Below are 12717 nucleotides of genomic sequence, written 5' to 3'. Positions count from 1 at the left end.
CGCGTGTTCATTGGTTTGTGAAAAGAGACTGTTAGGCAAGCCTTCTAAACATTTAACAATTATACTAGATGGGCGTTGCAGATATCCGCAATACAGTACCGGTTATACCAGTTAGAAAATACATTTCAAATATGTACAGTATTGCTTAACAATATTTTCCTTTTTCCGAAGTTGTATTGTAATTATATTTCAGTTACTGTATCGGTAAAGAAATTTGACCTTGGTTAAATAATAATAATAATAATAATAATAATAATAATAATAATAATAATAATAATAATTATTATTAATAATAATTATTATAATTATTATTATTATTATTATCATCATAGTCATAATAATCATAATATAATCGTAATAATAAATACAGAAATATTAACATTCAGGGTTGGTTGTTGTTTTGATGGCGCCGCGAGAGTGGCTGCCTTTACAGCAGGTCCTGGCTTTTTTCTTACTTATATCACTTTTCTGCTGTGAAATGTAAATTTCTCCACTGCGAGACAGTTCAATCCAACAATAACAATACATTTCATTTATAAGCACATTTCAAAACTCTCAAGGACTCTTTACAGTCACAGGTTAAAATTTTCTGCGGGTGAGCAGCGACAACCAGACGTACCAGCGTTCACTAAATGAGATTATTGAATTATAAATACATCATTGTCATTACAGAAATCTACAATTGAGCTGTGCAAATATCCGCAATGTGAATAATAGGTATCTCTGACTGTTACATTGTTCTATCAAGCTGGCTATCTATCTATCTATCTAGCTAGCTAGCTAGTTATTAGCTATCTATTAGCTAGCGAGCTAGCTTTCTATCTATTTTAGTTACTTTGGGGTTGAGTAAACGCTGGCGCGTGTGGCTGCTGCTGCTCACCCACAGAAAAACGTATCCTGTGCCTATAAAGTGACCTTGAGAGCGCTTATAGATGAAATGTATTATTATTATTATTATTATTATTAAATGTACTTCTAATTCCATACAAGCAAGGATTTGAGAGAGCAAATATTAAATAGTCAATACGGTTACAGTTGCATATGTCAAATATGTTTTTTATACTGTATTTTTATACTTTGCACTGTGTACAGTTCTTTTTTGAAACTTTTGTGCAGTTGTACATTTCAGTCTCCTGGCATTTCCTTTTGTGCATAGAATATTTTGCTTTATCTTATGACACCCCCCCCTCCACTCCTTTCAATTTTGCTGCTGTAGATTGCAAATTTCACCATTGTGGGATTATTAAAGACTTTCTGATTCTGAAATAGGTTTAATGTTACCGATAGTCAGTCCTGACTCTTTTAAAAGCAGGGCCTTTTTAGGATTTAATCTTCTGCATGGAAGTAAATATTTTATGAAACTGTACATAACGTTTTGAACTAACGGATGGTGTATCACCATTATTTACAGTGAAACAGTGTGTGTATGTACTGTGTATGTTTATGCAAGAGATCAGATTGCAGTACAGACAATCCCCTATTTAAACACGAGGCAGCTGTACAGTATTTTACCTCCTGTAGGTCAAATTCGACAGCCAGTTTCCTCCATGTGATAATAATGACGATGTTAATGGTAATGTCGCTAATGATGATGAGGATGATTAGCAATGCAAGCATCTGCTGTGTCGATGATCTTTGCTGCCAATGAGGATTATCACGTTCATAATATCTATAATGACGGCTTATTTCTTGAAAAAATTACATCGTATCAATTATTTTGGCCTTCACCACAATCGAGTAGCAACCAGTGAGTCCGGGTCGCCTGGCGTTCTCCTACCGGCCCCTTGGGGGCGCTATAATGCCACCGGCCGCCGCTTCGGTGTGACTTTTGGCAGAATCTTTTTTTTTCTCATTTGCCTCCAATTTATTTTCATTCAAACGAAGGGTGACCATGTGAAGAACATCAGATGAGTTGACAGCCTGTAAATGTGATTTAAACATTTAAGCACCATTTACCCAGATTAAGTTTCAATTGGAGAACAAATGCTATTAGGTGGAAATCTTGCGGTATTGCTGTAAACCATGGCGCTTAAGATATTCCAAATTTTATTGTTTTTAATCTTATTGGTCATATTTGAACAAAAGGCACTTGCACCTCTTTGGTTTTATTGAAGCCTCAGGTCTGGTTCACTTTTTTGAATATTTCCATATTTGCAAATTTGACTCTTAAATGCGAGCTGTGCTTTTTGTACTCAATTCTAATTTTAAACTGAACCCACTGATGGACTCTAAACACAGGCTGTACATTCATTACAATGCACCTCCTTTGCACGCACACGCGCACACACACATACACACACATACACACGCGCGCACACACGCACACACACACACACACATACACACATACACACGCACATACACACGCCCAAAGTGAGCATCCGTTCCTCCCCTAATCTCGTATTAATGGACCCAATCACAGACTCTATGAATAATCAATGGTCAGTGGTCTGCAACCGCAGTGCTTATACTTTGAGTAAAACTGAATTTTCCTAATCGGATGCACACACACCTTGAGGCCCTAATAGGTACTCTAATGGTTTAGAATCTTCTCACATGGTTTGTTTGCTACACAATGTGAAAGATAAACAAGCCATGGATGGCTGTGACTGCCCGTCTTGGTGTATGCACTCTACATGTGTGCCGAAGGGGAAACGACGGTGAAAATGTCCGCCGTCGTCCTCCCATCCTCTGTCTCTAATACTGTAGTCCACATGGTGTGTGTGTGTGTGTGCGTGTGTGCGTGTGTGTGTGTGTGTGTGTGTGTGTGTGTGTGTGTGTGTGTGTGTGTGTGTGTGTGTGTGGAAACAACCACTTTGGCTAATAGCTGCTACATTAGTCTCCTAACCAGCTGGTCATGGCCATTTAGAAATGTTCATTAGGTCGCCGACCAGAGTGGATAGGTGCGATAGTTCACTCTCCGCTGTCGACTGTAGAGAGACGGGCACAGGCACATCGAGAGGCACAGGGAAAGTCATTCACCCGCCAACTTGACGACCAAGTGTTAAAAGCCGTGGATGCAATTATCCCCAGATTGCCCTGAATTAGAACCTGGCGTATAATTACATCACATTAATGTCTATGAGTGTTATTTTAGAGTTGTGAAAGGTTGGATAAGCAGGACTTGGTATTATGGCTTATTAATGCCGCAACATCTGGTGTCATTCTGGTAATATTCTGATGAGTGATTGGAATGGAAATGTCGGATTTAAATGTTATTGTCATAAGGTGAAATCAATCATTTTAAATGTAAGAATGCACATTTCTAAATATATTCAAACGTTTATTTTGTTATGATTATGAATGTATTGCATTATATATCGGATGAATAAAAAAATAGTGTAGTTCTGTAATCATAAATATAAGTGACTTCCCGGAAAAAAAATACATACAAATGTGCATTGTGAATATAGCACTTTTGTTTTCCTCCCATTGTTTTTCCTAACCTTCCATTTGCTGTAAGTCCCATTTATTGCATGAATCAAAGATAAACATTTAGGTTTCCAAAATTAAAAAAAAATGCCTTTCTAAATTTGAGCTCACTCATTATTTGAAATAGTGGTGTCAGATACTATAAAAGCTTTTTAATGTAATTAAGTCAACCCCCTTTTTAGCATCACCATTTTATTATTCTACGAATAAGGCTCATTTTGCATTCATAAACATGGTTGTCTTTTCTAAAAGTGCAACTCCTCAATGGAACTTGCGAGACTGGGGGAAAAAAAATATCAAACCTGCGACACAGAAGAAACTAGTTTGAACTTGTTTTGGAGAGTTTTCTCCGGTCTTTTGAACAAATAGCATCATGGCGAGCGGTTAAAAGGAATGTGAATTAAATTTTGGACAGTGAGTTTGCTTTTCACCTAATGTCACCTAATGCATTGATGAGAGCAAAGTGTAATCAATGTGTCGTCAATTCCGGACATCCATGGATAATTTCCGACACAAACCGACGGATGAATCAACTCAGAAGAAACTCACAGAAGCTATCGCTAAGTGCATGGTCGCTGCGTGTAGGCCAATTAGTATCATCGAGGAAGATGGTTTGGCTGAAATAAGTCCATTGTTTTAAAAGTGCTATTGAGGGGCTGTTTATGTTACTGTTTGTGCGAGTGAAATCCAATGTTGTTTTTTGGCAATTGCAATAAGCAAACAATATCATTTTAATCATGTAAAAGGTATTCAAATTCAATAATATGAGAGGAAAAAAAATCTATGATTTTTTTATGATTAAATACATAATGAAATCCAAGTTAGCGATGATAAAATTTAATGAATAACGCTTCAATATTTTGATCACGCGACATCATTAATTAAAAAAAAAAAGTTTGGTGACCTCATGACCTTTTGCTCAAACAAATCGATTGGCCCAGTTTGTTTTGCTTCCAGATTTTGGATTTGGATTTGCCTTTATTAGACTCGCAGTGGCAAAATTTACATTTCACAGCAGCAAAGTGATGAGAGGAATGAAAGTAGAAAAAGAAAATAAATGAGCTGCTGGAAAGGCAGCCACTCTCGCGGCGCCGTCTTGAAGTCAAAATAACAAAAAAACTAAAAAACAAATAATATGACAACACAAAGACACAGAGAGTCATTCATTCTGAAGCACTTTCTGGACCCTCTTTGTTACATGAAGCAGCAAACCATGGTGCCCAATCATTCTAAGCAAGTTTGTGGTAATAGTTTTATCTCTTTAACATCAAAAATGCGTGCTGCCAATTTTTGTACACTCCATGGCCTTGTGTTGTTTGATGAAACTCGACATTTAAGAGCGTACTTTCCCAGCCAAAGCCACACCTGCACTGCGTCCATTGCACAATGCTTTCATCCCTCCAAATGTAGTACTGTACTGTAAATTGCAAAATTTTCCATTGTGAGACACAAAAACATTTCCTTATCTATTCTATTTAAAGGTCTGACAGAAAACATTTGCTGTCCTAAGTGTACCTAAGGGCTCATCTTTTGTATGTCACATGGCATATCCAGAAAACAGGTGAGCTGTGATCACCATGTTGTCATTATCAGTTGACAGTAGAAAGCAAAATGGCCGCCACCTGAGATGATGATGATAATAATAATAATAACAATACATTTGATTTATCAGCGCCTTATATGGATTTTAGGGCTTAATAGTTATTCCAGAAATACACTATTAATCAGAATACTATGTTTATACTATTGGGATGGGGGGATGGTTGGTAGAAATATTATTTTATAGAACATTTTGGACTTGAGCCTGTGTCACGAATGGGAGAATTGAGACTCACCCATTCCCACTCTACATTTCTGACTCCAATCCAAATACAACCAGATGAGCTTTCAGTAACACTTACTAAACATCTCAGATTTAATAATACTTATTTGAGGTGAATTTAAAAATAATATCCAACTAATTTGAAGAGATTTCTTTAACATGCCTCCACCAACTGAATGTCATGTGACTACTTTTTCTGCTGAGCGCCATCTAAGTACCGCTAATGCTAATTCTGACATGGCTAGCATTTCAGGTGTTAGATTATGAAAACTGATATTTTAGGCCCTCTAAATTAATGTCGGTTAGCAGTGTTAGGATCATTTTGGCTAACCGTTTGAAAATCAAAATGGAAATCGCATCTGGTAATAAGACCCAGATGATTTAGCGAAAGTGCTTGAACAAATTTCCCCAAGTAATGTTGAGTGTGTTCATTCATCTTCACGACACACCTCAAAATTGTTTCAACTTAAATGGGGCAGATCTATGTTGACAAATGTATTTATAATGAAAGAATATGTAACTAATTTATCTGTTTTTATGAATAAATCAGTGTAAAATAAGTGAAAAATATATAAGCCATTTGTCTTTTTTTTTTATAGCAGCAACACAAAGCATCAGCTTTTATATTTTGGATTGTGGACAGAAGTTCTGTGTGAATATGTAAACATATTTGTTGTGATGGCCAGTCAGAGCACATTACACACAACAGACAGAGGAAGGGGGGAAAGGAAAAAAAAACAACCCGATTGATTCTCCATTTCCATATTAATGAGCAGATTTGTTAAAAGCCTGGAGGAGAAGGAGAAAATAACAGGGTCTTCATAGGGCACGACATTTATAAATAAAGCTGATGCCGAAGAAAAAATGGAAATTAAACCTTTTAGTTTAATAAATTTGAGGCGTCCGCGGCAAGCGAGCGATTTGCATTTCCATTTGTGGCCGAATAATGAGAGCGCGGGCAGGCCCATGATGAGTCGGCGAGCGCTGCATTTGGCTCTCCAACTGTCAAGAAATCACTCTGGGGTGCAGCCCCTCCACGTCAATGTCATTAGCTGCGGCCTGACAACTCTGCCGCTCAGCTCCCTCATAAGACGACGATGTGCGCCAGTCGTGACTTTGAAATGGGGAACAACACTGCGCACAAAAACTGAAGCGTATTCAAATTTTGTAGTCTCCAATTTTAAACCAATGCCCTTGAATATTCACCATGATCTCAAAGTGCGGGTGTATCTTGGGTGGGGGGAAAAAAGGTCATTTGTCAACGTAACTGTCAGAGGGACACACAACAAGCGCACGTGGCCTCACTGATTGAATTTATTGGGGAATGGATGTTGACTTGGACCACTCCGAGTAGCCTAGATTGTTGTTGTTCACGGATTGACAGAAAGACCCGCGGCGGTTGATTGAAAGTGCCTTTTAGCTTGCTCTCACTGTATATTTGATTTGGCAAAATGGAAGGGGGAGTCCAGTCTTTTCCCAGGATGAAAACACACGTCTGCCTTTTTGCAGGGAGCCGTATGTTTTGTGTTTGCGCGTCCCGGCCCGCGTCGCTAAATGCCGCATAAATTGTGCCCCCTTTTGAGGGTATTAATTGAATAATGCAAGCACTCCTGCCGTCAGCCGCTCAGCGCCACTGAGTGCAGGCACTCTTTCAAAGTCCCCCATTCGCCTGTGACTTGAAAAGATTTATCTGTTGTTCCAGCCAATGCGTACCATTTGTTCCAAATGTTGGCCATAAACATGCAAAGTGCAGAAGTGTGCACTCGTAAAATAAGGTCCTCAATGGCTGTTTTACAGCCCAAAAGTAGGTGGTGCGGGGGGATAGTGATGTGATGAAAAGGAACCATTGGCGTTAAAAGATAAAAGAAAGAAAGAATGCGACAGGCCAAGATATGTGAAGCATTGTGTTGAATATACATGATATACGTTTTTTTTTTCATTTATTTTTATTAATTGTCACGCCTTATTCACTCTCCTTATGTCAGCTTTCAAAATATATTTAGATTGACATATTTAGGAAACCTCTGATATTAAAAAAAAACATGTATAAACCAGTGGTGCTCAATAATCGATCGCGATCGACCAGTCGATCTCCAAGGTACTACAGTATTGATCGATTACATGACAAGGTGATGTGACATTGTCATGAACTGACGCTATACTAATAAAGTTGTTTTGAAAAAAAAACTAGACGTCAGCCTATCAGCCATCCCTTCACTTGATTAATAATAATAATAATAATAATAATAATAATAATAATAATAGATTTCATTTCTAAGCGCATTTCAAAACTCTCAAGGTCAGTTTACAGTCACAGGATGAAATTGTTCTATGGGTGAGCAGCGGCAGCCACACGCACCAGCGTTCACTCAACCCGGAAGTAACTCAAATAGAATGACAACCAATCAGATGACATTATCAATAGGTACACTGCATGCTCAAACAACACACCTGATCGTTGCAAAGTTAACAAGCTAGTCGTTAGTTATATCCTATTTTTCGCAGTGTTTTTTCCCCTTAAACTTATAGGACAACCGACGTCTCCGGACAAGTTGTGTCCATAAGTTGCTTCAAATGACTTCTACTGAGCGTATTTTACAAAGATTCCACCGCATATAGCTGAATATTCAGGAAGTCTTGTTTTCGAGTTGGTGACGAGTCCTCACCCTACATCACTGAAGGAACGCCCCTGACTGAGAAAGGACATACCTTGCATCACCTCAATGCATTTTGCGGTACTTTGTTTGGTCTCAAAACTTCGTGTTGATCCGTGTTGATGGCAAAATTAGAAGGAAAATACATAAATAACGCAATGGTGAATCGTTGTATGTTACACCGAGACAACTCTTTGATATTCGTTGACAAAAATTCCAAGGTGAAGAATAAAACTACTTCCAACGGAGCTTGGGTGCCATCTTCTGCATTTTCTGTGACACTACACCTCAGTCTTGATTCGTCAAAATGACCCTGAAGACCTTCTTTAATCGATTGCAAACGTATACTTTCCTCTTCAGAACTATTTGAATCATATTCATAACTGGAGGTGTAACAAGAAAGCATATTCTCCGAATCTGAAGCATTTGTTTTGCAAGATGTCTTGGCGTGACGTCACGAACTGAGGGCGGGACTTTCTGAAAATGCCCAATTCGCAGCTCAATTTTTTGCAGATTTTGGACACTTCAAGTCATTTTTATTGGTGTTTTACATTTGACTAAAAATATCAGCCTGCGTGTTTTGGGTATTTTAGATGCTATAAAACGTTTTTCTGATGTCAGTTAGGAAACAAAAAAGTCGGTTGTCCTTTAAGATACAGTATAAAAATGAGTGGGGGAGTTGGACCAAATAAGAAGAACAAAAGTATAACTTTCATACGCATACGGAATGGGAGCAAGACTTTTTTTCCACAATGACATTTTTAGTGCGTTTGTCATGTTTGCCAGTTATAGAAGAGAACTCGGGTAATGTAAAAAATATCCACAATTATGTTGTATTGTGCAACATATGCAGTTGTGCGGTTATACATCGACATAAGTTGCAAGAATCCTCAATATATTTCTCAATAAATATAATGGGTAGATCATTTTGATTGGTCATTTCAAAAGTAGTTCCCATGCTGAAAAAGTATGAGCACCCCTGGTAAAACCTTTATACAATGCAGTTACGACTCCTCTTTTGTAAAGTATAAAAGCAGTCGACCTTTCTTGGGCCTAATTCAAATCTCCTTTTGTTTCAACGTGAACATTTTGGATCCTCAAGTTTGTCCACAGCGTGTCCGGATGAGGCACAATTTTCTCATCCGTAAATTGATTTGCTGATTGAGCACCTCTTGTAATTTTCCACAGAGTAATATTAGCTTCACCGACCGCCATCCGTTTTTATTATCTGGGTAAATATGTTTGTCTCAGGATATCAATAATCATAAAGAAAGCCATGACTCACTCCCTCCAATTGTGTTTGTGTGTCGCGGCGGGTCCAAGCTCGTGCCAGCAATTGCAAATATTCGACATATTTCTCGCTGTAATTGGTGGAAAGCAAATGTTATCAACCGCGATGTTGCAGGGCGCTCCCACACACACACACACATACACCTCCACCGCCGTGGCTGATGCCTTGACTGAGTGTGTGTTCGCCTAATACAGACAGTAATTACCGTCAGTCACCCTGTGTGTCCATAACAAGGCGGCATAATGCCCTAATCAAGCCTGGATTAATCCAACCCTCCATCTAATCACTCTAAAAGTGATTTATATTGTTTTTCCTGTTCTGAACAAATGAAATCTGTAGCCCAAATTAATACTGGCTTTTCATCACCGGGAAGTTAAAAAGCCACTAAGCGTCACATTCTTGTCACGAACTGAGGAGAGGCATACACACACGCTCGCATTTCACCAAAAATATACCCAAGAATGTAATATTGCATTACATTGGGGACTCTAATAACCATTTAGTCCCTCTGCTATGAAAGCCTTTCGGATAAAGAAAATGAGGGTCATCTGGAGGATCGCTACAATTTTATCGCAGCGCTTTCCTCCAACGGAGTCGCTTCGGTTTAATCATTCAAATAAGAGAAGTCGCGACTGAAGAATTACATTTCTCCAATTACTAGCTGTACTTTCGTAAGATGTAAATTAAAATCACCATGAGTATATTTGCCAGGGTTTGTGTCTTTTGTGAACGTTGTTACGCTGTAATGGACTTTTGTTTTATTTTCCTCCCTCGCCATCGATCAATTATCGGAATGAAAAACGCACAATATCATTCCGTGCAATTCATTTGTCAAATTGCATCGGCCCCAATTTTGCAATTTCTTGGTCTTGGCTTTCATTTAAGATAGCGAGCCTTCTATTTTAGCTCCCGTGCCTCCTGCTTTGTTCCATTGCCATTGTTAAACAAATCAATTCCAACACCGACTCACTTCCCCACTGTTTTTCATTACGAAGAACCGAGGCTGGACACGAATTGTAACGGAGCCTCTGAAATTTCCCGCACGCCAGTCAGTTTGTGCTCGGAATACAAACCGACTCACAAGACGTGTACTTAACAAATGCAAATTTGTGAGTCAATCTGGCGACGCTCTCCAGGCTCTCCAGTTTCCATATTCATTTCCTTCCCACCCCGCTGTTTGCCAAACTCCAAGAACAATCCGGGGGGTTAAATTGACAGGAAAAGAAAATGGAGATCTGACCATGTCCGGCGTCTCTCTTTTCACTTCCTCTCACTCTTTTTTTGGCTCACCTGTGTTGCCCCCCCCCCCCCCCAATCCCACCCCACGCCTGTTCTCCCTTCGGCCCTCGCTCCCCTGTTCTCTTCATGCTGCGTAATTCTCATCTTACACACTCTGTTGCTCTGCAGTATGAATAATGCATGCTGTGTGAGAAATCCTCAATCTCATGCTTGGCTCCCAGCGAGCATTACGGAGCTTGCATCTCTATTACAGTGATGGAGAAACGGAGAGAGAGAGAGAGAGAGAGAGAGAGAGAGCGAAAAAAGAGAGAGCTTCAGCACATATCGCTTTGTTTTCTTGCATTTAAGCTCCAATCTGGCTCGGTTTAAATGTGCCCGAATAATGTTAAGATGCTCTCGTTAGGCCGTTAATTGGCATAAGCGGGGAATTTTTCTTTTGTTTCAGCATTTCAAAGACTAAGGCAGAAGTTTCAATGTCATTTTTTTGCTGCCAGCCACATTGCGGTTATTTGGGAAAGGCATCGGAATGTTTCATCGCCTCCACATATTACATATAGTGCCCAGAACAAATTATTGAATCACTATTTTTCAAATTTGAAGTCAAAATAATGAACATTATTGGGGTTTACATATGACAATTTGACATTTTGGTTCGAACTTTAGCAAGCGTCATATAATTTCACAAGTTTGATTTGCTTACGCAGGCCGAATAAAATCATTTGGCGGGCCAGATATGGCCCCCGGGCCTTGACTTGACACCGAGGCCAGAGGTGTAGGTCTTCCTTAATTTGTGATAGGCACCGTTATGCAAAGTTTAGTGGCTCTTTAACATTTTCGCCGTCCGTGTTGAAGACGATTTGTGGCCGCACTGTTTTCAAAGATGCAAATAAAATTGAGAGCCAGAAAAATGCAAACATGAATACAGAAAGCAACAACATCTGCATTTGTCTTCTGTTCCTACCCCTCCGAATGGTGAATCCTCAAATGTCAACTAATGTGTCTTCTTCCTGTTCTTATGAAATGGATTTGGGCTTTTTTGTTTCAAATATCAAGAACAATTCAAAGGTTAAGACCTCGTAGTCACCAAATCTACCAATTTCTCCCCAAAAGTGTATATCACAATCAATCAATTGTGTCAATGGATGAGGTGACATTACATTTCTATGGTTTTCATGGTCCCCTAAGGAAAACCATAGGCCACAATAAAAAATAACTCATTCACTGCCATCCCCAAATGTATTCAGGAATTGAAAATATGACGTTGAGTGACATTCCTGAATTTGTTCGGGTTTTGGCTTTTCTTGCGAGGGGAGGCCAATAAGGCGCTGGTCAGACCTCTGGCAATGTTATTTCCCTTCCACGAGAGGGCAGCATTTGCCTTTTGTACACCCGCCCCATTTCACCCTCAGATAACTCCAGACCCATATAACTTAAGAATTAACTCTATTTTCTGATGAAAGAAGACAGTCAAAGGTTTCTTACACTGTATTGTATGTTTATGTAGTCCTAAAACTCTTATGTGTATGTATAAAAAAATTTATGTGGGTCCTGCAACTTGAGTGAACATGACAAAAACCCTGGCACTGGAGTGGACACATTTTTGCACATGGTCTGGCAGTGAATGAGTTAATTTGACATTCCTGGGTTTGATTTGCATTTTCATAGTTTCAACGTTCTTTTGAATATGTTTAACAGGAGTATGTCTATCATTGCATTGAATCAAATTGCAACACAAGTTAATTTAAAACAGATTCTTTTTTTACAGTGTTTTTTAGGTGTTCAATTACCTGACATGTTTTGGCGTATACTTCCGCCTTCTGACAGGTAGGTCCTACCTATGAGTTAGGACCTACTTGTCAGGTAGGACCTATACTTCCGCGTATACTTCCGCCTTCTGACAGGTAGGTCAGTCAGTATATGCCAAAACATGTCAGGTAATTGAACACCTAAAAAACACTGTCTGTAAAAAGAATCTGTTTTGGATTGGATATCAAGTAGACAAGATGAACTTTATACAACTAAACTGCAACACAAGTTATTGGACATGTTTGCATGTTCAAATTGAAGGCGACAAAATGCTACTTTGATCCTAAGAGAAGAGACGCAGTTGACAAAACAACCCTTCACGCTCACAATCACACGTTGGGGCCCATTTCAAGTGTTCGATTAACGTGCCACACATGTTTTTGGAATGTGGGAGGAAACCGGAACACCCATAGAAAACCCAAGCGGGCATTTTTGCATCCGACTGTAAATATTTACACCCCGATATCGACACT

General features: G+C 39.1%; 1 protein-coding gene across 8 annotated transcripts in view; it reads left to right on the top strand.

Annotated features, from left to right (window-relative positions):
* The window catches only part of LOC148898930 (homeobox protein orthopedia B-like), a 101680-nt gene that overhangs the window by 985 nt on the left and 87978 nt on the right, over positions 1–12717 (top strand). The window lies entirely within an intron of this gene.

The sequence above is a fragment of the Hippocampus bargibanti genome, linkage group LG04 (genome assembly GCF_051943395.1).
Source record: "Hippocampus bargibanti isolate YZ-2025 linkage group LG04, ASM5194339v1, whole genome shotgun sequence".
In the NCBI taxonomy this organism is placed as follows: domain Eukaryota; kingdom Metazoa; phylum Chordata; class Actinopteri; order Syngnathiformes; family Syngnathidae; genus Hippocampus; species Hippocampus bargibanti.
The sequence above is the reverse complement of the archived record's forward strand: the minus strand, read 5'-3'. Positions and strand labels throughout refer to the sequence as shown.